The following is a 6650-nucleotide window of genomic DNA, read 5'->3' on the forward strand; positions in this document are numbered from 1 at the left end:
TTCAGTTTGTATGCTACGTCTAATGTTTCTTGAACTCTATCTGCAGATTAGATCATCTGACTATGAGATTATTACCTTCTTAACATGTAGTAATCTAATGTAGTATTTTACCTTGGCAGTGTACTTGTGGAAACTGTGCACACATGCCCCAGGAGAGAGAAAATATTTTGCCAATAAATACCTCATTAATAAAACTAAGAACATTAACTCAGCTACTTTATGCTTTCTGCTCATTCAACATTATGAAATACAGGCTCATTATGTTTGTTTTTACAGGTCATGAAAAGAATGACCTCGATTCCTGAAGAGATAACCTGTATAGCTCACCATCCTGGCCTTCATCCGTGCCTCAATAAATGTGCCTCAATATATATTCTTTGCAAATGCAATGAATATTTACAGATTGACCATGGCCAGTTGAGAATCAGAGGGATGGAAAGGTAGGCCATTTTGATAACACGGTTAGCAGTTCAAGTATATAAATAAATGTTATAACAGTACCCATTGATATTGATTAAGCATTTATACAAAAACACAGTATTATCAAGACAACAAATTAAAACTTTTATTTTGTTTCAAAAACAATCACCATACTCTTAAATCTAAAAAATAAAAATGTGATTGTCCACTACACCCTGTTCTCTTTGTAGGCAATGCAGACACATGGCTTATAGGACTTTTGTGAGCTGGTGCTGGGTTTTCTTGGTAGAAGTGTCCGTGCCGTGATCCCCTCTTGTGTCATGCTACTATACGGAGGGAGTTTCTGAGGCTTCAGCAGTATGTTGGTTGGTGCCTGTCGAGCTGACACAAAGGTCCTGGTGCACAGAATCTGCCGGACTGCTTCCAGATAAGGAAGGAGGCCTGCATCAGGTCTAACATAGCCTGTTGTGTGTGAAAAGTCATTTTTAGCACCTATACCATTGCACATTCAGATTTGTTGTTTGCAGTGTGTGAAAAGTTATTTTGAGTGCCTATAAGATGCAATTTTTATTTTTTGTTTGTAATACAAAAAATATTTAAACTTACAAACTTTTGGCTCTGTCTTCACTTCTTTGACGGTGTAACCTCCCCTGTTGGCCTTTGGGAACAGACGTCTGTACATTAGTTTCCCCTTGGCTGTCTTCCGTTGTGGCTGCAAGATACAATCTTAAACAAAAAACATAATTTTTTTAACATAACTGTATTACCTTTTACACACACCAAGCAAAATACTCCAGTTAACTCACAGCAAAAGCAGTTGCTATACCTCTAAGCTGTGCCAAAGCTGTACTCTTACCAGTGTTGTTACAAGTGCATTACAGTGGGAGCAGCTTAAAACTGAAATGATTTGCATTTATATGGCCGGCCATTAGGCTTGATGTCTCTTGAACATTGCTTGTGTCTCACTCCTTCAATGAACAAAACCAGTTTCTGCAGACAATTTGTCCCCCATTCACATTTGCCTTTTCTAAAGACTTGTTTTGTTGAATGACAAAGTTCATAGAGCGTGTACATACCTGCAAAGGCATCTTCAACACACAGTCTAGCATTCAGTCATGCCTTTTATATACAACCATTCCTCCCTATTGTCCAAATTATTTTCACCAGCCTCCCCCACAAAAGGAAATGCAATTGATTGAGATCAGACCAATCAGTGATAATCCAGATGAATAGTTCATTCCTACTATAATAGTACTAATGTGTTGTGAATGGCTCACATATTTGATAAAAGTCCTCACTCATCATGATAACTTGTTAGATAACACTCGCTGCTAAACGCTACCCAGTCACAATGCTACACAAACACATAAAACGTCTGGTTTTGTAGAATAATTAGAAATTACTTGTATGATATGTGAGGTCTTGATGTCTTATGAGACAGTTGTGTCCCCCAAGACGACACACTCGGACCATCTGTTTGGAAGCTGCATCTTTCGTGTCTTGTTCTCTTGTGATGTAGCGTTACTCGGAAATAAAAAAAAAAAACGGCAATCAATACATTGCAGTCTATATACACACTGTTTTCACGATTGACTCGATATCATATAAATGATAACGTTTCCAGTTCTGTTGTCGAAGCCAACGGATGCTATAGCTAGCTAGCTAGCTGAGTACGTTACAGCTTAGCTAGCTAGCTAGCAACCAAACTTCATGATTCTACTCAGCTGCAGTTAGCTTTCTTGCTGAATACAATAAAATGAACCTGACAAAGTGGACAAACATGCATGGTGAACTATGATGGAGCTACATGACAACACAGGTATTTATTCGAATGAACAGTTAGGAAAATGAAACGTTAGCTCTTTGCCATAACAGGTAATCAACACACATTCAGCCTATGCTAGCTACAGCTACTTTAGCATTGCTAATGTTACTGTTAGCGAAGAAATCATACTTACAGCTTGATGTTGGAATGACAACAGTCGGACAGCAACAGCAGCTTAGCAAATCCTGCTTTAAATTGTCCAAAGTTTTGAAAACTGTCTTTGGTGAAAAAGCTCCCTGGGATCTCCTTATAACTGCAGCCGAGGTCGAGTGGTTGCTCCTTGAAAACTAGCTATGAGAAGTGTCTCGTTCCGTGTACAGCCTAGAACTCTGCATTTACGACCCTGGTTTTTGTCAATATCCTGGGAAATATTACAAACTTTCTTCTTAGTAAATCCCGTCAGAGTACAGGAGCAGCGTTCTCGTCTGACATCTAATCGCCCTAACGCTAGCTGCATTAGGGCTGGTCTCAGGTCAGTGGCCTGTGGTACATGTTGGGGCTGGACCGTTCTCCTAATACGGCCATGGCGTGACAAAGCTAATGGTTCGGAGATCCTGACGTCATCTTTTGGCTTTGTTGGGATTCCCCCGTTTTCAGCGGCAGTTTCAAAATGTGGATTTCGAGGAAAGGCATGTCATTGGGATTTAAAGCTTCTATGTAGTCCTATTTACCCACGAACTGTCGTTATTCACCTATGACGGTAAAATCGTTTTGGCATTCTATCACCCTTTAAGACAGAGTAATTATTCATTCAGTTGTATTGCTACCCTAGACTTGTGCAATAGAGTGCGGATCGCCGGATTTTTCTGTCCGAGCCTCTGCGCAGCGTCCGACAGAGCAGTAACCGAACCCGACCCGAGCCCGACAGCATTAAGATATTTATGTCCGAGCCCGACACAGTTAAATCGCATTTGTTTCTCATACTAATGACACATGTAGCCTACGTTTGTTTGTGTGGAAGCTTTTATAAGCAATTGTAGGAAGGCATTCGGAAATGTCAACAGATGAGCGCATCAATGCACACGGGGCACCAAGCGCCATCCCTCACTAATAACCTGTTTTAAATTCAAAATGTTCAACGCCTTATCCGCTGATGTGACCGAGCCCGACCAAACCCGAGCATCCTTTCTAAAAATCTGTTCGAACCCGGCCCGGCCCGTCGGGTACCGTCGGTCCCGTCGGGCTCGGGTCGGTATCCATCCCTATTGTGCAATGCTTTGTCTAATGCCTCAGCCAAGTTTCTAAGACTCATTTTCTGTTCACAAACTGCTGGTAATCCTTGAACACAAATGCACTTCTATAACTGTGGAATGTCCTCTTACAATGACTACTAGTACAATCTTTAATCAAATTTGAAGTTATTTATTGCACTTGTCATGATCCTAATTATACAATATGTCTGAATTATTGTTACCATTAAATACCATCAGAAATCCACAGAAAGCTTATTCTTTTGGTTATTACATGGACAAGACTAAGCCAAAAAGGTAACTGTACATTCAGCCAATTATTTCTGACTTTGAATTTCAGAAGACCTTCTTGATGTCAGTTTAACACATTATTTCCAGCCTTTCAAGCCTTTGATTTGTCAGATATTCTTGTTCTGTTCTTTGTTGTTAAATTTTACTATATTTCACTGCTTTTACTGGCCCTTGTTTTTGCATTTTACCGTTTGTATTAGTCTGAACTGCACTGTAGGACTAACAAATATTTTTTTCAGTACTATGTACTGCTCTCACATACAAATTGTCATCCATAAATTTAAATATGAACACTTCTCAACTCTTTTTTGTTGAGAGAAATTAATATCACATGCATTTTTATGTAATTTTTAAATGCAAAGTAATACATGTTTTTATTTATTTGGACAACAGTTTACAACACAGTGTGTATCAATTTTCTATTCCAGCAGCTATTGAGTTAAGATTAAAAACATATGTTGCTCTATCAAAAGAAAGAAACCTTAAAGCCAGACAGTTCATGAAAACATGATAGAGCCCTTGCTGGTTTCATCAAGAGTTAGGCCTTGGTGAGGATCAATGGCCACTGTTGGGAGAGCATTCCCTGGACCCAAAGGCCATTTAGAGAAAGATCTGATGGCTTCAGTCTGTCTTGGCCCTTCCAGAAATCTGATCCACATGGGCACAACAGACACATCTGTATGGATCACTCCCCACGCCAATCAAAGAACAAACTCTCTGCCAATATTCCGCCATGATACCAGAGCTCTGTTCAAGCTCTGTCATCTGGAGAGATAAAAGAGACGGAGCAAGAGGATTGTTGATTAACCTCTGTATTCTGTAGTGAATCTGTACACAAGAAAGGAGAACCAAGGCACCGGCACAGGACTCATACCTGTCCACCAGGCAATCTCAAAGAATTCTTGTCACCTCGAATTAGTCTGTTGTAAGAGGTTAAACCAGTTTGTTTCTCCCTGTGATTGCCTTCTCTGTGGTTCCATGTAATAACCTACTACTCGACTCTCAGTACTTTGAAGCAGTAAAGAATAATGTGGTTTTTTATTGTTTTGGTTTGATCAGCGTTCTTTAACAAAGCTAGCAATGGATTTAATTATTTCAGTGACATAATTCTTATTGAAAGAATGACTTAATTTGACGATACCCAAAAAGTTCCTTGCAGTTATTTAAAAAAACTCAATACATCAAAATATAATTGGATTTGGATTTTCTGGTTGTTGATAGTAGATTGGATTCACATTATGGCGGTCTTTCCCCCCCCCCCCCCCATGGACCAAAAATAAAAACTTGTGATAAAAATTTGTGGTACAAAAAGTATGATTATTGGCATCAAATCATGGATAATAGGTCTTTATTTTGACTGTAATGTAATGTATGACAGACTGCCCTTATTAAAGCATGCAGACACGGAGATTTCACTTGCAGTCATTACATTTTGCCAAACATAGTGAATGGTTAAAAAAAGTTGAAAAAAGTTGAAAAGAAAGTATGGGGAAAATATTTAAGTGACCCCAAACACACTACAAAAATGTGACAAGGTGTCATGTAGGTGTCTTAATCATGTATAAAAAAATATTTCAATCAGGAGAGACTTCATTGCAAATATGCAAAAGACGTATTTGTTTGCATGTACACAAGTTTATTTGATTGAGTTCTTGCGATTAGAATACTTGCTGTGTAATATATTTAATAAAGGGAGTAGAGAGCACGAATGGCCAGGAATATCCCCCATGGAGTCTAGACACTGGCTGTGTGAAGGTAGGAAGACCAGAAGGAAGGACCACCAGCAGCGGCCTGCTGGGGAGGATCCGAGGTGGCCGTGATGCCGATGACTGGAGGTGAAAGGAGTGGAGGAGAGTTTCACGCTTTCCTGGGTGACACTGACAGCAGCAGGAAAGAATAGATTCAAGCAGGAATGCAATTCTGTGATTGGCTCTTGGAATAATGACCAATTCTGGTTGGTTTACCTGAAATGTAAACGCCCCAAATCAGCGATGAGTTTAGGAAAGAAAGGTAAATTAATCTTAGAAATTAGAAATTATGTAGCTTCATGAGTATAATTGAAACATTAACTTTCTTTACTGACCACTAACCTGCAAATCTAAACCCCAACAACAAGTTTCATGACAATGTTATGCCAAATATCCATCATATTTAAAAATAAATAAATTGTTTACAATTGATTAATTTTAACCACATGAGGCAAGATATAGCTGTTATTAATTTGTTACAAGGTGTAAAAACAGACATTATGAATAACTATAAATCACAGTTGTTCAATTGAAACTTTTCCCTGGTGTTCATTCTTACTACACGTATGGAAGTTAAAGAAAGAACCACGGCGAAAATGATTTACTATTTTCATGATCTTGAGAGATAGTCATTGTGAGATCTTTGAATGTTAATTATTGAAAGTACATTTGTATCCTTGTAGCAGAGAATGTTGCATCAAGTTTCAAAGAAAAGCTTTAAGTGCATACTGTTGTACCATAATCTAACAAACTGGATTGTACTTTTTTTTAAATATTATATACTTTTTTTTGGTTTTTCTACAACAGCTTTAACATAATACTGTTACATTATGTTTAAATTTGGGTAATGGCAGAGTCACAATACATGCATTTACATGTTTTGCATGTGTTTTTGTGCTATGAAGAAAGCATGCTCTAAAATAATAATTAAATTTGAAATGTAATAGCAATCCCATAATGTTTTATACATGTACAAATATCACCCTACAGTTGTTGCTGAACAGCAATACTAAATTTGAGAAATTATGTTCATTACTATCAGTACTCTGTGATACAACATAGTCCTTTATAAGCTATGAACTCAAATCAAGATTTCCCCTTCAGACTCGGTCCTCGTAATTGAAACTAAATTCATTTTGTACCACCTACCGACATTTAAAATGTTCCTTGTCTGGT

Source organism: Etheostoma spectabile, chromosome 1 (assembly GCF_008692095.1).
Source record: "Etheostoma spectabile isolate EspeVRDwgs_2016 chromosome 1, UIUC_Espe_1.0, whole genome shotgun sequence".
NCBI classification, from domain to species: Eukaryota; Metazoa; Chordata; class Actinopteri; order Perciformes; family Percidae; genus Etheostoma; species Etheostoma spectabile.